General features: G+C 37.7%; 1 long non-coding RNA gene across 1 annotated transcript in view; it reads right to left on the reverse strand.

Annotated features, from left to right (window-relative positions):
* Positions 1–464: 464 nt before the first annotated feature.
* The window catches only part of LOC135298043 (uncharacterized), a 35208-nt gene continuing 14801 nt past the window's right edge, over positions 465–20871 (reverse strand). Inside the window, exons 4-5 of the long non-coding RNA XR_010360010.1 lie at positions 3713–3890; positions 465–701 (exon numbers count right to left, since the gene is read on the reverse strand). This is a non-coding gene — a long non-coding RNA (uncharacterized LOC135298043). The remainder of the gene's footprint in view (positions 702–3712; positions 3891–20871) is intronic.

The following is a 20871-nucleotide window of genomic DNA, read 5'->3' on the forward strand; positions in this document are numbered from 1 at the left end:
AAATAAAAATATGTCTTTCTTGTGATTATATCATGTTTTGCTATAGACATTTTGATACCAGCATCTCACAAGTTCTACCAAAAGCTACAAAGGCATTGACACCTGAAAATCTTAGTATCTTTATGTGATCCTAAACTGGTGTATGTCAACAGTAGGAAATCCTGATCAGTGATGGATGGGCTTAGTAAGTACAGGACAAAACTGCTAGATTTTCCTCTAATCTCAGATTTACTATCCAAGATATATATCTGGAATCATGCAGGTAAACCTTTTCAGTGACCTTGTTCATTCACAACAGTATGTAGCACTTGGGGGTTTTAACTAATAAAAGTCAATTAGCATAACAATTTCTCTGGTCATCATGACTCAAGAAAAAAAATCTATAAATAGAGAGGTTGTGTAAAATCAATCATCACTGAAAAAGCAGGAGAAAAAAAATTGAAATATTTAGAAATGACAAGCAGAAAAATTACTAAATGAAAAAAATGAAATTAATCGTTCAGAGAAATTAAATGGGGTTCTGCTAAGTACCCTTTTTCATGAAAGAAGAACACAAGGGAATTGTACAAAATTGAAAGGCTGAAACATCAGTCTGGTAATAGAAAAACCTTTTCACCCAACAGCAATTAAACTATGGAGTCTCCTACTGCAAGTTATTGCTGGTGCTAATAAAACAGCCAGGTTTCAGAGGAGGATCAAACCTGTAAAAACATTATAATAATTATATCAGTTACAGTAGAATAAAAACCTAATCAGAAATTTTGCTAGACATGTTCTCATGCATCAGAGCTCAAAGTGTCCTCCATGAAAATGTCCAACCTTTTATAGCTGTAGTTACAAGTTAAATTTCAGTTGTAGGATCTTCTCCCAGATCACAGGCTCCCTCCAAAATTTGGAAGCTCAAATATAAGCCTTCCCCCTGTCATCTGGGTACAGTAGCTACAGCTCAGCCTCCACGCACCAGTCTGTTTGCTGGGATGGGAGGAAGTGCTAGACTATTATGGGAAAAATATTCCTTCCAATATCCAGTAATCTTTTGGGTTTTTTCTCCTTTTTTTTTAAAACAGGTGGTATTGTCCACTGCCAGGAACAGGTTAATAGACTTCCATTCTGAATCTGCATGGCAAATTCTGTGTCTGCATCTGTCAGAATTTGGCAAACCTTCTGCTTTCTCTGTCCAGACAGAAATAAATATAGACAAGGTTTCTGTAAGGATGTTGCTGGTTTCCTACATTTTTAAACAGTTCTAAAGCTGCATTTTGACAGCAGAAACATAGCCACTGTGCTGATATACTTGGTTCAGTTAATGTCAAAATCCTCAGTATGAAAACACAGCAAGGACCCTGTCATATAAATGCATAAAACTCAATGTTCTGTTGCTATTTGTGATTTAAGTACCATTCATGTCTTGTTTTTGAAAGAAATGTGTAGCAGGAGAAATTCACATGAGAAAATAAAAACCCTTACGCAGAAGACGAAAGACTTAATAATAGCATAAAATCCTTTCTGTACATAGGATTTATTAATATTTTCCTGTTGGTTAATATTCTATTTTAGACAGCTCATTAAACAAATGCTCAAGTATTTAATAAAATAACTGATGCTAACAAATTAACAGCTTATTCATGATCAGAATAGCTTTGACCACACAATTATTTCTAGTTCCCCAAGGCTCTCACTGTAGTATAACCTTATACCTGGTAAACCAAGCAGTACTCAAAGATTTTTAATGATAATTATATTAGACATATTGCATTTTTTTCCTCTTTGAAGATATCAGGCTGTAAGGTTGTGGACTTCACATAATGGGTTCTAGAGGCAATATTGACTCAACTGTAAGCCATAATAATATAATTATTATGCTCTAGAAAGGATGCCAGTCTTCCATTTTCCTGTTTTTAAAACCACAATTACATGTTAAATCTATAGCAAATCTACCTTATTGAGACAGTTCCACAGAAATAATAGCATGTTTCAGCACAGCTACTCTGAAACCTGTGTTAACTACAAGAAAATAATAAACTGTCAGCGTGTATTTGAGATGATGAAAGCACCTTTTGCAATTTTATAAATGTCTGAGGACATCCTTTTCATTGAAACACCCTTTTGGGTAACAGCTTCACATGCACCTCTGAGTAACCACTTGGCAGACACCTATAGTCCATCCTGTTGAAGCATAGATGAGCCCTAACTAATGACAGAAAAAAGTGTCTGGATTTTTCTCTGTTTCATATTTGATATAAACTTTATTGTGACAAGTCCATTGTAAGATCCAAAGCATATGTCTGTAAGACAAGTCACAAAAGCAGTGTTTATCACATCTTACAGCATATCTCTACTGGAAGGGATCATGATCACAATTATGATCAACAATGTAATGTGAGCAGATTGCATAGCATTTTAGCATTTTAATGATTCTGATTTAGTCACTGAGTAACTTTTCCTGATCAGTGTAAAAATTTCTGTAAATGATCATTCTAGAGAAAAAAATCCATCTAGCCTTGCAAACTCAGAGAACACTTTAAAACAAGGAGAGAGGAGTTGTTGTCATTTACTTTGTGTCAAGACTGTCTCACACGGCATTCACAAAATCATATTAGGACATCACAGTCTGGATGGATATACAAGGAGATGGGTCCTGTTTAATACCATTATCAGTGATCTGGAGCAGGTAGTGGATTGTTATCACATCAAGTTTGCAGATGACTAGATTTGGAGGAAAAATTTTTGTATAGCAGAAGGCAGGCTGACATTCAGTGTGATCCTGGCAGACTGGAGGCACAGGACAACAGGAACAAAATCAACAAGGTAGATGCCAAACCCTGCAGCTGGGCAAGAAGGACCCCCTGCAGTAATACAGGCAGGGATCTGACTGTCTGTCTGGGGCATGAGTCTACAGAATGCCCCAGTCATGGTGGCAAACAGTGCACTGAGCAGGGAAAGGCAACAGCACCCCAGGGGTGTACTGGCAGTCTGTCAGCCCACAGACAGAGGGAAGGGGTCATCCACTTGAACTCAGCACTCTTGAGAGCACTTCCAAATAGTGTATCTGGTTTTGATCCATCCAGTGCCAGCCAGACTTTGGTAAAATGGAGTCAGCTTTCAACAGAGAGCTGCCAGACAGTGAAGGAGGCTGGAGAACTTTCCTAATTAACAAAGGCTGGAGAAATGGGGCTTGCTGAGCCTGTAGAAGTGGCTCCAGGAGGACCTAATGGGAATTCACCAGCACATATGAGATGAGAAGGTCATCAGGAAGGTCTCAATGAAGATGCTTTCAGTGGTGCATGGTGGGCAGACAGGTAGCAACAGTCATAAATTGAAAATTAGACATTTCCACTGAATATAAGGGAAAATGTCTTTTCCATGTACCAAGCAGTATATCAGGCTGTCCTCAGAGAGTTTGTGCACTCTTCATCAATGAAGGTTTCAGCATCTAGCTAGATAAAGTTGTGAGTAACTTGGTCTGATCCCATAGCTGACCCTTCTTTGTGCCAGAAATCGGACTAGAAATCACCTGAGGTCCTTTCCCACCACAGTTCTCCCATGATTCTGCAACTAGCTTTTTGTCTTGAAAATCTGTGCATCAATCTATCAGGTAATCCCTGTGTCTATGAGATGTGAAAAACCAGTTTATTTTAATTGAAATATGATCTGAAGATCATAGGAGAGTTGAAGTTTACTATCATATTTCAGTTAATAAGTACATACTTACAGAATTAACTCTGGGATGCTTTTGAAAAATCAGATGTCTAGGTTTTCAGATTTCTTTGCATGTTGTCTATTTTTATTTTTAAATTGCATATGCATGATAAAAAACTTCTGTTCCTTCATCTCTGTTTTTACTCAATTCTCATTCTGACGATTCACATCACATGTCAAAAGGATATGACCTGCATATTAGATATAAGACATTGAAAGGAGACACCGAGATTATTTATTTTAATCAGACATAATATTATACAGTATTCTCAAATTACTTTAGTCTTCAAAACCATGGATCTCATTTACAGATTAAAAGGTTAATTAGAACTTCCATAAACTGCCTAAATATTCTGTAAATAAATTCCTTTCCTAGGTGCTTACCACAGACATATTCCAAAGACAATTCACTGAGCTCTCTCATCAAGATTCTTTTATGATGCTGTAATGAAACCTGTTATTCATGCATTTTATTTTCAGATTTACATTCATATTCTGTACTAATAAAACATCAACATATAAGCTAGGTCCTGCTTGCTCAAGGACCACTCTTTGATGAGAAAGTTTTGAGGCAGCATGCCAGCATGCATTTTTCTTTCTTAACTTGCACATCAAAGAGGTCAAAGAGTAATATCAGTGAGGACCAAAAGGCACTGCCTCTCAGAAACCACAGGTGTCTTATCAGCAAGTGCATCAGCCTTTCTGAAAGGCACAGATAGCAGGAAATGAGGATCTCAGCATGTTGCTGCCTTTCACTGCCTCCTCGCCCAAGATGCTGGGGCTTTCTTAGCCCTTTAGCTAAAATCCTAAATCAGCCTTTTTACCAGGCTTTTGCTCTTCTTTAATAAGTTGTTGATCCCCAATGGAGTATTATAAATCGTTGCATTTAATGACAAGTTAGACACTCTATAACAGGAGCAGTAGCCTGAGTTACAATCTTTTCCACAGAATGAATAAACCCTTTCTAGCTCTACAATATAGTGGAAACCCCTCTCCAGAATTTCATATGAATGAAACACACTTCATAAAAATTATGAGAACAGATTAAGAGAACCAAACCCTGATCACACATATGGAGGTAGAAATACACACTTCAAATAATAAGGAATTGTTTGCCAGAAACAGGTTCTCAGCCATTGCCATTGAGAAAATACTGAAACAGTAAAACAGCATGAAAACTTTATCATACTATATTAGCTATTTCCCATTATGTATTATTAGGAACTGTCATCTTACCCTAGAGTACAGCACAATCACGGATCTCCATTAACTTAGCAGTAGGGCTTTCTTCTCTCCCTGACATAACTGCTAAACTACACAATACTACTCTTTCCTTCTGTCAGGATACAACTCCATCAGATTAACCATCTGGCCTGAAATACTTTCCTTTCCTGTTCAAAACCTGTTCCATATTCCACCCAGAAGGGTTTTTGACACAAAAGGGCTATTCAGGCCTTGACATTTATCTGGCAGAGCAGACTTCTATCCAACTGCAGATAGACTCACAGCTGTGATGGTGTTCTGCAGTGAGTAATTTTCTATACACGAGAGAAACTGTTTAATAATAAGAACCTGTTTTCTGATTCAGAAGAAAGGCTGTATCCCACAAACACAAGGGCGCACCATAAGTGTGATTTCTCTTGTTATTTGTAAATCAATGTCAACTAATCTCAATTTGTACTAGATTAGTTTAAATAATTGCATTTAATATATGCAGCATATTTCAGGGAAGGAAATAGGTTCACAATGGTAGAGTCTTCCTGCTCTAGATTTTCAATACAGAAATTAGCTATGAATGAGCCAGCCATAAAAATACTGTGCCATTTTAAGCAAAATAAAGATCTGATTTGTAACAAAAGCTACTGAATCCCAAACAGACCATGAGATCTTCGAATGAAGGTGGATAAAATTCTATGTATACTTATACTATGTATAGCTCTTGCTATACCAGCAAGATAATCCTCTTCTTTCTTACACTGACCTAACTCTACCTTAACCTAACCACAACAAATGCAATCATCCACCAAAAAAAAAAAAAAAAAAAAAGTGGGGGAATGTTGCTGAAAGCAATGTGAGTACAGACATTGTCATTGTGGAAAGTTTAGTCATTGCATATAACATTATGCAAATTCTTCTTTGAAAGTGTATTTGAAGTCCTAGATGAAAGAAGACAAACTGTTTCTAATTTGCTTGTACAGTAACAACACAGCATGATTATTTCCCTGCTCTTTTTCACTCTATTCAAGCATTCTGGACAACTTTTATTTCACGTCACCTTAACTTGCTGATCTTTTGTAGATCAAATAATCAAGCACCTTTCAATAAACACTATTTTAGCTAAAATGCAAGGGAATCTGAATCACAAAATGGAGTCAGTACATCCCTTAACAATCGTTTGCCTTCTTCAAAGTGTGTATCCAACAAGGTGATAACTAATTGGACATCCAGTTACTTCTGAGCTCTATGAGAAACTAGGGGAGAGCTGCTATAATGTCAAGAATCGAAGTAACATCCAGAGCTGAAGTAAATAGATCCATTTTTTAGGATGTAAAGCCACAGGTGCTGTCTGGAGCTTGCTGAGATCAAGAGTACAGACAGAATAGTTCGAGCCCTGGCTGCCAAGCCACAGGTGTGCCTTCACTAGTTACAGCCAGTGGAAGCTGTGAGTGCAAAATACTGAGACAGAGGTTGCAACAGACCTCCAGTAACACTATAGACCTGCTTCATGCTGCTGGTGTTGGTTTGATTAGAAACATTCAAAGATTACCAGTGACAGGTCATTGAATGTGAGGAGATCAATGCTGTAGCTTTGACTTCTTCACAGAGATAAACCCCTTAATAATAAAGCAGTACAATTATGCACAAGAACCAGACACCATCAGAGCCTTTTTAACCTGTGCATTTGCCTGCAGAGAGAATGTTTTGGAGAAGCAGACATGGCTTATCCATCCCTGTTGGCATAGGGACAGTCCACTGTAGCAGAAATACAAGACGGGTATTAAATGTCCAATACTGTTTCTCCTTTCAGGTGGTTAATTACACCATACATGATTCTTGGGTTGGTGTCTTTCCTGTCATTCCTTTCAGGCTGAAGATAATTTCTAGATACATATCTGACCAAAATTCTGAAATCCACAAAAATTAAGATTTGGAAACACACAATGGCTTCAGGACCTACTATTTCTCATTTTCTTCCTTTTTTTTTCCCCACTATGTATTCATTCACACAGACACTATTAACAGGAGACTGTATATACTAAAATGCATAGTGACGGTCTGAAAATGACTGTTGTTAACCTAGAAAAAAAGAGATTTTTGTTTTTAGTTCATCTTATAATTGCTAACATAAGGATTTTTATATCTTTTAGAGCACATGAAACTTTAGATTTGTTGCTCCTTTTCCTATGAAGTGCACACCTTTTCATATGTTTTATTTCATTACAGATTTCTTTCTCTTTCTAAGACTGAAGTGTTCTCCCTTTCTAGCCTTATTCATCTTTTGGCAGGCTATGAAATCTTTTATTTCCACTTGATTAGTCTATGGGGTTCTTTTCTTAAAACACTGTGGTGGTTTGACCTTGGCTGAGCACCAGGTGCCCACCAAGCAACCCTATCACTCCCCTTCTCAGCAGGACAAGGCAGGGGAGGAAACAAAATTGACAAAAACCTCATGTGCCAAGATAAAGGCAGCTTAATAAAGCAAAAGCAAAGGCTGCAAACAAAGGCAAAAAATATTTATTCTCTACTTCCCATCAACAGGTGTTGTCAAATCACTTCCTGTGAAGTAGGAACCATGTCACGGTCTTTGTTCTGACTTTCTTATGGAATTGTGAGGAATTTTTCAATTAACTCAAATGTCTATTGTTTGGCACCTGGGGATGGGGAGGTTTTGTTTTCCTAAAGAAATGCTTGTTCTTGATAGTTGCGAATGGTAAGAGATTCTACAACTTGGCTCAGGAGTTGGAGTCAGGGAAAATAGTATTTATTTCTTTCTTTGTTTGTTTTTGATTTATAGAATAAATTGGCAACTTACTCCCCACACTGCGTTTGGTCACAGGCTTTTATGAATCTCACCTACTGCTTCCTTTTTCAGCTTTAGGCTGCATTACAAAGCTCTTATCCATTTGTGCAGTAACAGTGGTTGCACCGTCATCTTTAGTGAGGCTTTGCTCACACAAATAGTACTTTGCTACTGATGTTGTGCAGTTCCTAGGAAGTAAGTGGGTTCAAATTCACAAGCTCAGACAGGGAAATCAACAGGGGGAAGATGAAAGGCACCTGTCATCATTCTAAGGGGTGCTCAGCAAAGTAATCTGAAGCTGGGTGTCTGTATAATTTTGATGGTTGAATTTACTGTAGAGTACTCCAACATTTGGGACTTGTATGAAGCTGACAACCCCACGTACCTGAGTAATCTTTGACTACTGTAATAGGATATATTTTGTTTGTGTTCTTACTATTTATCATCAAAACAGCATTTATTCTTCTCTATGATTCGAAATTACAAAACAAGAGGTAATAAAATCATTAAGATGAGACTGTGGGTCATTTTCAGAAGTGAAGTATGATATACATGAAAATAGGAGCAAAATTCTAAATTGAGAGCTTCTGTAACCCATGCACCAGAAAGCAGAGGGTTCTAATGCAGCAAGAGAAGCTGGAGAAAATATGTGATAGAGCAATGCATCTGTACAAGTAATAGCTGCATGGTATTTTAACAAAGCATATGTCAACCTTTTCAAGATGTGTATCCTTTCCAAGAGACAGAAATATAATTATGTCAAGCATTAATCTGCAGTATGAACATTTTATTAAAAGTGAGCTGCTGAAAAAAATAATAATCAATTAAATATTTTCCTTTTTTCAAGAAGTAGTATTGAAAGGTTTCTTACTGTAAGGCATCCTGAAGGTCATTTGCTGAAGGAAAGCTAAAACCTGGCAGGAGCTGTGACTGTCATAAATGCCTAATCATTTGGGATCAGACCAAATCACCCAGGTTGCTACTGAAAGCATCCTCTGTGGCTGCATGCAGGCCAGCACAGCCCTGGCTGCTTCCTACTCTCTCCATTGCGGGTTCAGCATCTCCTACTTTCCATTAAAAGGCACACTATTTTTAGGTAGGCAATCAAATGCTCTTTGCACTTGTTTTAAGGGAAGGTATTCAATAGCAATGCAGGTGATCTGAAAAGTGAGCTGAATACTTAATACAATCTGAGCCTTTCATCACTTCTACCAGCTAAAATACTACAGTTACAAGAAAAGACCTGGTACCTCTTGTTTTTTCTCCCCTCTCTGCAGACAGACAAAAATTTAGAAAATAAACCACAAACCACTTAGGAAGGTGACAGTATGATTTATAAATTTAGGGGGCAAGGGAAAAGCATTCAGAAAAACAATATACAGCTTTTTCCAGTGGGTATGCTGTTTAAAACATGTCTGTGCCATATGGAACATAGATGATTTATAACCAGGGGACTTCAAGCTTCCAAAATGTATAAAACTATTCCCAGAATATTTATTAAGAAGAATAATTTACACGCAGAAAAGCATATCCTATGCTAATTCCTCCTGTTTGAATGGATAAATAAAAGAAATAATCCATAACTTACACGGTCAACCATTTATTTGTTTCTTTGTTCTTAGCAGCGCACTTTAACACATCAAATTATCCTTATTTATTTACTCCTTGTTTGTTTGGGTTTTTTTAAGGCAAGTCTGGAAGATGTCAGGAGGTATTAGCAGCGAACTGGAGGTCACAGGCTGCTGCTGGTGTGGAGCTGACAGCCTGAGCCAGCCGGGCGCAGCCTGGCTCGCCGACAGCCAGAGGCAGTGCGGTGTGAGGAGCCACTCCCTCAGCACCACTGGCCACATCTGCACTGTACACAAAGCAAGTGTGCTGCAGAGAGGGGGAATAACAAAAGCCAGAACACACGAAACAGAAACAGCTGCGTGTGTGTTTTCCCAAGGCACACCAAGGTGTGGGTTTAGCCCTGGTGGACAGCTCAGCCCCACGCTCACTCGGCTCGCTCGCTTTACCTGATGGTGTCATATGGTGTGGGGTATCCCTCTGGACAGCTGAGGTCAGCTGTCCTGGCTTTGTCCCCTCCCAAATCTTTCTGTAGCAGTGGGATGGGGTGTGAGAATCAGAAAAGTATTTGACTCTATGCAAATGCTGCTTTGTAGTAACAAAAAAATTCATGAGTTATCAACACTGTTTCCAGCACAAATGGCAACCGTAAATCCATACCAGCTACTACAGAGAAAATTGTCTCAGCCAAACCCAGTACTGAATGCTAGTCCCATAACATATACTCACAGAAAAGAAAATATCTATTAAGGGCAGAATAACAGCAGTAGGAAAAACACAAAGCAAAGTTCCTTTACAGTTCTCTCTGTGTCAGTGAAAGCAAATCTTCCTGTTCTACCCATTACAGTTAACTGGATGGATTTTGTAGGATAGAACAAGTCAAGGGGAATATTTCTGAAACTGAGATATGCTGGCCCTCACACTGTTCCCTCTTGTACAGACACACAGACATGTAATTTGAGCTTGGCCCCTGCAGACGTGTACAAGGGAAGATCTGATCACTAGGGCAAACATTACAGACCAGGACTGCTCATCAAAAAAAGATGGCTTCTACCACCTTCCATGGCAGTAAATTGTACCATTTTCAGACACTACTAGTACTGTAGTTCTGAACATTATTTCTGTTATATGTCGTGGAAGGTTATTGATGTGGCAGCCATTAATTCTGTGCAACAATATGATTGTTACTGTGCCAGACATTTTGCACTAATTATGCTTGGAAATAATTATTTTATTAAACACTCCTTGAATGACTGTTAAAAGTAGGGAGAAAAACTGGGGAGATTGAGGGAAGTTTAGGTCTACAAAAAAAGAATGACATGAGCACTAGCAACTTTTTAAGTGTGTCTATTATTCTTGCATTTCAGTAATGTTTACTAGTGTCAGTGAGCCTTGTTCTGTGGGCTATTGTCACAAATGGAACTGCAGTTCTGGCTTATTTCAAATACCTAAGAGAATCTAATTGCTATTACTAGGTTAAATTAAATAGTCAAACTAAATCCTTTTCAATACAAATTAAGGACTTCATGTTTAGACTTCAAACATCTATGTTGCTATTTGAAAAAATCTGTAAAATATCACTGTGGCAAGAACAGTTCACCAAGAACTTAGTACCACTGATTTCTCTACACAGTCCCAGAGTTACAGTGAATCTTCCTTAAATCCTCTTTTAACTCCTTTTTGAATTTTCTTACAGAGGAGAAACCTGAGATAGATTGAGCCTTTATAACACAGCTGTAAGACTTTAATATTCTGTCTTACATTTGCACTAACTACTTTGATTGCCTTTCCTGAATGATTGATGCACAGGATTTTATGTGCTGTTGAATGCCACCTGTTGTATAATCATTTTAATTATTGAGTTGCATCATTGTACCAGCACATAACACCTTCACCTTATTTTAAAATGACAGATCTATTTATGATTCTGCAGGATGATCTTTCCTTGTCATTAGCATCTTAGTTGTCACAATACAAATCCAGAGCCCCTTATTTAGGAGCTAGAGCAGATCTCTTTTTCTTTATGTGCTCTGTGAGGTGTGAAGCAGAACATTTTGGGGTTTAAGGTAATATCTAAAAGTGTGGCTGCATGAAATTAAGTGTCTTCAGGGGTTTTTATAATCACTGTTACTACTAAAATGTGGGGTGGCAGAGAGAACAGTTTTGTTTTCTTTTCTTTAAATTTGGGATCAAAGCAAACCACAAAGCTAGGGAAGTAATTTTGTACATTTCATTCAACAATATATATTCAATACTTAGATCACAACAAGCAGCTGTGAATTGAATGTACATGCTTATGGCTATGGCTATGATAAAACCTTTGAAGAAAATCACTTCTGTAAGCACATCAGTTGAGGAAAACAAAATATATATTCCACACCACTAGTCTCAGTGATTTTTCTTTAACATGATACTGTTTCATGTTTACCTACAAAAGCCTTTGTAAACATATTTTTTAAGATATCACTTACGGTCAGTCTAATGACTTGAAGGTACAAAATAAGTATTGCTCAGGATAGGCAATTAAGCCAAAATCAGTATATCACTGATATAAATACTACAATTTTTAGTCAAATTAACAAGCCTCACAAATAATCTTTCTCTTTCCAGTGTACTATCTTGGGGATTCAGCTATTCATCTGTTAAAGCAAATCCCTCTTCACAGTAACCTGAATATCATGGGCAGGTATATGTAATACCAAACACTCAATAAGAAACAGAAAGGTATTAAGCATATCCCTCAGTGGTATCTGCACATTATTTAAATGGAAGTTTTACAGGAATGAATGAATAAATTAATTAATCTTCCATTCTCTCAATTCTTACCCCCCTTGACTATTTTGGTTAGACCACAGTCTAACAGAAGGAAAGAATGCTCCAGATTTCCACATATATTGAAATGGAAAAGCTTCCTGGAAATTGAAATGAAAATCCTCAGCTCAGTTGTGTATTTTGTTGTTTTGTAGGACACCAGAACAAGATGTAACTTCTTCATCTGCTCTTTTACTGTATCATACAGTCACAGCACCTGCCTTCATTTTATCTCTGAACTAAAATAATATATGCAGCTTTTATGTTATGACATTAAAATAGGCTTTCCCATGACTGCTACTATTTTATAGCAAAATTTTATTTCCAGATGTAAAACCCTGGAAGTGACCTAAATCTATAACATAAATCTATTGAGTAAGGCTCAGGGTAGCTAAGCGGAAACAAAAAGCATTTGAACAATAGAATGAAAAAGAGTATTAGCCTTACACCCTCATATTACTCAAGACCTAAACTCAAATCCAGGCTTGGATCATAAAAGAAAATTAGCTTGATCTTCTCATTTTGGCATCCATTTGTGAAAATCACAGTACTTCAATGGAGTTAACAGTCCCTGATCAAGAGAATCATGAAACTGAAAGTCCCTGAGTGTTCAAAGCCAGCAGATGGAAGTTGTTCTGGGATAAATTGCCTTTAGCTATTCCCTTCCCTGGGACCATATCTGACACAAGCCAGTGAAACTCATCTTTATTTTAGAGAGAGAGTAATAGACCGGATAAGTCTCGAGATGATAATTGGCATAAAAATTATTAGCAGAACAGACCTGGTATTGACCATGAAATGACAATAGTGCCTCAAGAATATTGAAGAACTGAACACACCTATTCTTCAATACTAATTTCAGTTTAGGACTTCTTTTAAGGACTGAAAATTCCAGTTTCTTCTCATTTGGAAAATGTCTTTAAACCTTACAGAATGATTCAAATTAAATGGATCAACTTCATGATTTGTGAGTTTGAGAGGGGCAGGTTAACTCTGTATTATGCAGCTAAGTCCATTTAAATTTATTAATAAAATTTTATTCATGTGGTCTTCCATGGGGAATCAAGAAAATATATATTACAATAAGAAAAGCCCCTACAAGAAGTTAGATGGAAACCAAAAGACCCCAGCCTCATTCAGTTCAGCAAATCATTTTTGCCTTCCGGGCCAGAGTGCCTTGACCTCACTGAATCATTTTACTTGTGTAACAAAAGGCAACAGAATGTGAATTTGGGAAAGGAAGAGGTGCTTTATCCCATTAAATAATGCTAGCTCCATTTTCCCATTACTATGACTGAATTTTCTCCTATCTTTTATTTATATGCTCTAGCTTAAGTTCCAATCCTGCATCACCATTTGCTGGGACTTTTCCTTGAAAGGGTTTAATGAAGTATCCATCCATTTACAAAGAGCATACTATGAAACCAGCTATTTATACCTCTTATTCATGCTAAATGGGGCTGTAAAGTTAATTTCGAGATCTCAGTATTTTGAAAATGTAGCTACAAAAGCACTTGATATAAGCAGTGCAATGTTATTTCAAAAAAACTTTAGAAAGTATGTCCCAAATAATAAAATGGTAGTACAATGCCTTAAATAAGACATTAGCAATAGATCTAAAGTTGAACATAAATTTGTGAGGATAAAGAGAACCTTTTTGAGGATAAAGAGAACAAAATTCATCCATAAAACACTAATTTAGACATTACATATAAAAAAAGATGAAACTGGAATACCATAAGTTTAAAAAAAAAAACAGTCCACTCTAACTTGAAAAGGTTTGTGTCTGTTTTTTCCTTGTACTTTACAGGAGGTAGGGAACAGAAAGATCATCATAGAGTCATGATTTTCAGAATCAGAGAATAGTCTGGGTGGGAAGGGACATTTAAAGGTCACCTAGTCTGTTTATATAAGAGACATATTTGAGTAGATCAGGTGGATCAGAGCCCCATCCAACCTCACCTTGAAGGTTTCCAGGGATGGGACATCTACCTCTTCCCTGGGCCACCTGTACCTCTATTCCTATCTCATCATAAAAAAAAAAAATTCTTCCTTATATCTAATCCTAATTTATCCTCTTTTAGTTTAAAACCATTAGCCCTTGTCCTATCACAACAGGCCTTACTGAAAAGTCTGTCATCATGGTTTCCTTTATGTCTTGAAAGATGTATTTAAGCTCACCCCAAAACCTTCTCTTTTCACACTGAACATACCCAATTATTTCAGCCTTTCCTCATAAAAAAGGTGCTCCATTCCTCTGGTCATCTTGGTGCCCCTCCTCTGAACTCACTCCAACAGGTCCAGGTCTTTTCTGTGCTGGTGATCCCAGAGCTTGATGTAGTGTTCCAGTCGCACAAGAACAGAGTAGAGGGGCAGAATCCCTTCCCCTGACCTGTTGGCACACTGCTTTGGGTGCAGACCAGTTTGGATTTCTGGGCTGTGAATGCACTTTTCTGGCTTCTGTCCAGCCTCTCACCCCCAGCACCCCCAGCCACTCTCTGCAAGGCTGACCTAAATCTGTTCATCCCCATCCTGTACTGATACCAGGGGTTGACCCAAACCTTATGCAGTACCTTGTGCTTGTCCTTGTTGAACTTCATGAGATTCACATGACCCCTCTTCTCCAGCTTGTCCAGGTCCCTCTGGATTGCAGCTCATCACTCAGGTGTGTCAACAGCACCACTCATCTTCTTGTCATCTGCAAATTTACTGAGGGAGCACTTGATCCCACTCTCTAGGTCAGTGATGAAGATATTAAATACACTGGTGCCAGTATCAGCCCCTTAGAGATGCCACCTGTCACAGATTGCTACCTGGACATTGAGCCACTGGCCACTGCTCTTTGGAGGCATTTGCAGCATCTGACTTACTTCTCAGAGTTTAACCAGAGATTAGATGCTGAAAGTGTTTTGTGTGCTTGGAAAGGTCTTGTTAAAATTTGGCTAGAAATAAACACTCATTGTCTCTTCAAGGGCTAAAAGCTAACATTATTTTGTTTACTGCTGCTGACAACTCCAAGGTGATGTGCACTTCCAAACATCCCTCTATAGACTATATATCATCATTTTTCAAGAATTCATGTTCTGTGAATCCTTTACAGCTGCTTCCTTTTCTCCCAAGACAGTCTATATGAACAGTTAGTCACATTTCCAAATATTTTTTGTATTTTAAAGGAAAAACATTCCAAAACTGAGTATTTAACGTTTTACTTTGCAAATAAAAATAAAAAAGCTGACTCCACACAAGGAAGTACTGTCATGAACTGCGATGTCTGCTCAATATCTGCCATTAACTTCTAGCAAATAGATTTTCTGTATAACAGCAGCTCTTACTTGTGCAGGAAGTAAGAGGAAAAAGCATAACATTTTTTACTGTGATCAGCTGTTTCATTTTTACTCTTTTGCTTGATATGCATAAATGGGTATTTCCTGAGCTGAGTAACTCCTGCAGGTGTTGTTGAGCTAGCAGGAAAAATACAGATTTAAAAGAGATATCACAGGGAAGAAAGGAACCATGCATCAACTGGTCCATGGAAATTATCCCTGGTTGTACTCCTATCCCACAGCAAAGGCCAAATAACTGGGATTCCAAGTTATTAGCACTCTGTAGGATGCTGTGTGCAGACAGATCACAAGGATCAGCAAATGCATGGTAACTTTACCATTAAATCAGTGGCCTGTTTCAGTCCTATATATGGTAGGCACCAAGGCTTTGTATAGAGCAGATTTAATATACAAAATTTTGTCTGTGTTTACATAGTAGGCCTAGGCTAAAATGGACTGCCTAAATTAAATGTCATAAGGTGCAACGTAAGTTGTAAATACTAGAAGTAACTTTGAGCATAGAATTACAGTATTTCACTTATGGAGGCAGAGCTTTCGTGATTTCATCACAGTTCAATAGGATTTCATTAGAGTTAGATTATGCTGGATATACACTGATTTTGAAAAATCCATTTTCATATATAGACTCTTGTATCTTTCAGTCTGTCTATGAGGGATAGACTTAGCACAGAAAGCCTTTATATCATATATCCTTTTATCATAACTAATACTCATCCTTGGGGCAATGAAAGAAACATTCAACAGTAGAAGGGGTATTTTGCTATCAACAATACTAATCAGAGAGAAATGTGGTATCATTTTCAGAGGAGAACATATGACTTGAATGCTTCTGAATTCACAGTCCAATGTGGGAATTTTGAGAGACATGATCCCAAAACAAACTTGTCTGAGAGAAGTTGTGAAGTACATGGCTTTATGTTAGAAAATTGAAGAGTTGAAGAGAGCAAATTCTGTAGTTGTTCTTGCAGACCCTTTCAAAAAAGTCATTCAGATTCTGCGGGTTACTTCCCTCTGAGTCCCATAAGTTGTGTTTGACTTTCAGAAAGGACATTCAGCCATGATTTGAAGAATGCAATACAATGAGAATTCAAGCACTTCCTTTGTTCCAATGGTTAATCAATCTCACTTTAAAGAATATTGTACCTCATTTTAATTTAAACTTGTCTGTCTGCAGCTCCCAACCATTGGTTCAGTGTTCTGTATTTTTCCCTTGAAGATACTTAAACACTATAATCAAATTATCTCTCAGAGATTGTGCAGTCTCCAAAGGGCATTTTACAGTTCTTTTCTGTACCACCATTCCAACATCCTTTTAAAAAATGTCTGTACCAGAGTAGCACACGATATTTCTGTACCAGGCTCACCACTGCTGTAAGTTAGAATTAAAATCACTTTGCTGCCTCAATTTGTGGACCCCCACCTATACACCAAAGGATCTGCCAGCTCCTTGCTGCATAGCACAAAGACAAGTTTAGTTACTTGTCCTCTATAACCCCAAATTGACTTCCAATATCACTTTCCAAAATGTCATACTGCATTCTGACTGTTTTCCTGGTTTTCTTACTCCCTCTCCAGTTCAAAGATGCTTTGTTTGGCAATGTATCTCTTAGATCAAAGAATATTAAAGATACAGTGTCAGCAAGGTCATTATAATCTTAATTTAGAAGTAGTGAATTTTACTGATGTCATTTGACTTTACAGACTGAAACTGGACATAAATTGTGTATCTGTGGTCACATCACTATCACAGCATAAAGTGGTACAGCTGTTACATAGACACAAAGACAAATCAGAGAGCTGATTGTAGGCATGGATATATACATATACAAACACTCAAAGATTAATATATTGCAATTTACAATAATATTTACAGCTTGACACCATTATAATTTTATTGTTTTGATAAGTTTAAATGAAAAATTCTTCTTCTTTTTTTCATGCGTCTCAAATTTTATCACACCATCTGCACTATACAAGAGCCTGCATGCTTCACTTTAATTCTGTTTTCTATGCAAAAAAAAAATACATACACTGAAATGATATTATCTGTGTAGCTGCTGGAAGTTCTGAATCTGCAATCAACAGCTCTCATTCAGGCAGGCCTCTGCATTTCTAAGCCAATCTTAGAGCTTTTGATACTTCAAATTCCTCAGAGTTGAAGTACTGGGAAGATATCAGTGGATCAAAGAGCTTTCTAGTGCCTTCAGCTTATGATGCAATATAGGAAATTAGAGCATCTTAGTGTAAGAAAAATACTGAAGTAAAATAGCTGGCATTATTGTGGTCCCAGAGTATTTTGGGTAGGGGGTTTTGATTGGTTTTCTTTATGGTTTTTTGAAGATTTTTTGTGGGGTGTATGTTTTTTTGGGGTCTTTTGGGAGGTTTTTGTACATTCATGTATTATTTATTAGGCTTGAGAATTTCTTTACATTCACTGGGTTGGCTTTATGCCAGAGTAGGCCAGCTGTGTCAGATGATTTAGGCTGACATGCAGAGAGACATGAGCTTAAACTGTGGCTTCAGGACCTTTTCTGTTGTATTATATAGTGGACTCAGTACAATGCTCATGCTCCACTGAGATTTTGAGGTGAGTTCGGATTTATTTGATCTATTCTTACTGTTCAAGTTCTCTCAGAAGACCCAGAAGAAAGGAACAGAAGAGACCAAGAGAATCTCCACATAATAAGGCATAGGATAAATACAGCCTGGACTCAGTCCTTGAAGCTGCTGTTCCCGATGTGTGTGGTTAGATAAATTGCCAAATGATCCTGCAGCACAGCTCTCACCACACTACGAGGTGACAGTGGAAAACATCCCTACTAATTTGACAGAGGGAAATTCCTTATGGATTCCAAACCTGACAAAACTGGTAGAGCTATTTCATTACTCTCCTATCCTGCTTCAGACAAAAATAAGTTTTTATTTAATTTCTTGCAAGGAAGCCAACAGGCCATCTTAATCAGATAAGCATGTTATTACAATGAATGAATGTGTGAAGTTCTGATTTTCTGGCCCAGCTGGAAGAACCTGATGAGTAAACATCACTGCAAAAGCTGGGGCTACACCTCACATATCAGGGACATAGATATTTGAAATGGCTCTGCTTGTCTGACCCCAAAAGCAGGATATTCAGTGAGCACAGCATACACCCAACCCTGAAGACAACAGCTAGGCTTTAAAGACTTAATGGTGCACAGCTCCAGCTGCTCAGGGACCTGTGAAGCTCCTTCACTCTACTGTGCAGACCTACCCTCAGGTCATCGCCATTCTTTATCCTAAAAAAGGCTCATTTTTTTTTAAAGTTTACAATATGAAACACATACCAAAAATTAGGATATAAAAGTTAAAAATGCAGAACATGGTCTGTACCTAATTCGATACAAAAGAATTTCTGTGTATAGAAAAATAACTCATTACATGCTAATTCTCTCCTTTTGCATTTTCAGTGAACATCTATTTATCTCCACAGCTAATGCCCAACAGATCTTCCCCTTCAGGGAAACTGAACTGTCTGGAACTGTCTGAAAAGCAGAACATATTTGGCAGAAATAACCATAATGAAGATAAGTGTTAACAAAACATGCTAAACTCAGTCCGGGACACAGGCTTTCAAAGTGCTATTTCCAGCTTCCAGTTGAGAAACTGTTTCAGACAACATAAAAAACTGTATCTAACACTTTCTGACAGTGCCATATTGTCTGGGACTAACACAAAAAGGAGGTGTACATGAAAAGGCAAGGATGAGTTCACCTCCATTGCTACTAAACCTCCTAAGCTATCAAAATAATCACAAAATTAAGAACCTAAACACAGGGAGAAAGTGACCAGCTTGCCTCCCACCAGCTTCAGTTGGAAGATCAATGGGGTCTTGACAGGATTGGTGTCATCTACTCTTTAAAGCTATTCAGATGTTTGTTTAAAGTGAATTAAAGAAAGGCAAGCTTTAAGAGTGAAAACAGAAATAACAATAATAGAACAACTCAATCAGGGGAACAAAACTGTATTATAGTGTACAGAGAGTCCAGAACAGAAAGCTGTGCACTTACCATTGATTGGGACAAATAAAACACAGTGAATAAAGGTTAATAAAGAGATCAGAAAGTTACCCAAAGCCACTGAAAATGACAAGAAAAAGGACAAGCTGAAAGCCTACTCAGTCCTTTAAAAGAGGGCTGCCCAAGCTTTGTGTAACTGATACATGTATTAAAAACAAGCAGAGAGCTAATCTACAAGTAAAGGGGGAATTCAGTTTTCCACCTTAGTTTTTGCTGAAAAAAAAATTGATTTAAAATCAGTGCTGCACAGTCTAGGAAAACAACAAAAGCAAGGCCAGAATGCTACCTTTTGCCTACATCAATTAGTTTCACAATGGGTTCACAAGAACAGTCCTCACCAGGGGCCAAAACTGTCTCCAGGTGCAGTCCCCGGGAGACCTGAATTAAGGCACCATTAAGAGTTTGCAGTCACTCTACCTCTATTCACGCAGTCAATTCTTCATAAATGGACCTGGGGGAATGTCTCATTTTTTTTCCTCTCACCAAATACTCATAATGGAAACTACACCTAATTAGCCACATCACTAACCTTAAAAGTCTTGAGATTTCATTTTAGGTGAGAAAAGATGTTGCTTAAAAAAAAAAATAAACCAGCTTTTTTTTTTCTTTAGTCCAATAGAGTATACAAAATATTATTTGCTTGGATTTGTTTCATATCCTTTCATGCAGTGTAAGGCCATTCCCCTTGTGTTCTAGAAAAAGCTTTCATAATATGCTCAAGCTTTACTCATAAACTGCACTTGCAAAATTAAAAACTGATGTTGTAAGGTTACATGGGATCTGGTACAATTATACCTTGAATAAGTAAAAGATAATGTCTTTTACGGGAGTCCTAAAAACCAGTATATCTGCAGACTTTGTTCTTCCTCAGCTCAGCCCTGCCCAGAAGGAACTCATCCATCTGTGCAAGGAGGGCTGGTGAGATTGCTCAGGAACTTGACATGGTGCAAAAAACAGAGTCAGCAAGGCAGAAAATTAATCCATGTGTCCATTCCTGTGCAGAGTGCTAGATTTATTCACTGCTGCCTTTTCTATGCAGACATAGAGCAGTGTAGACATACCCACAGCTTTTATTTTGAAAATCTAATGAGAACAAGCATGATGAGTTCTATAGACCATGCAAAAATTACAAAATTTGGGTGTTTTGGTAAAAAGTATACAATATAATTGTTCACAGACTCTGGTGGATCTTCTTCTTCAACAAAACATTTGCTAAATAAAGAAAGATTTCAGTGCCTATGCCAGAGATGATAGCAAAAGAATGGAGAAAGGATAGCCTAGCTGAAGTATGCTTAGTGATATTAGGCAAATGTAGATGCTTTATGCTTAGCTCTTAGCCTTTTTTTTTTTTGATGGGGAGGAGAGACAACTAAAA

The sequence above is a fragment of the Passer domesticus genome, chromosome 3 (genome assembly GCF_036417665.1).
Source record: "Passer domesticus isolate bPasDom1 chromosome 3, bPasDom1.hap1, whole genome shotgun sequence".
NCBI classification, from domain to species: Eukaryota; Metazoa; Chordata; class Aves; order Passeriformes; family Passeridae; genus Passer; species Passer domesticus.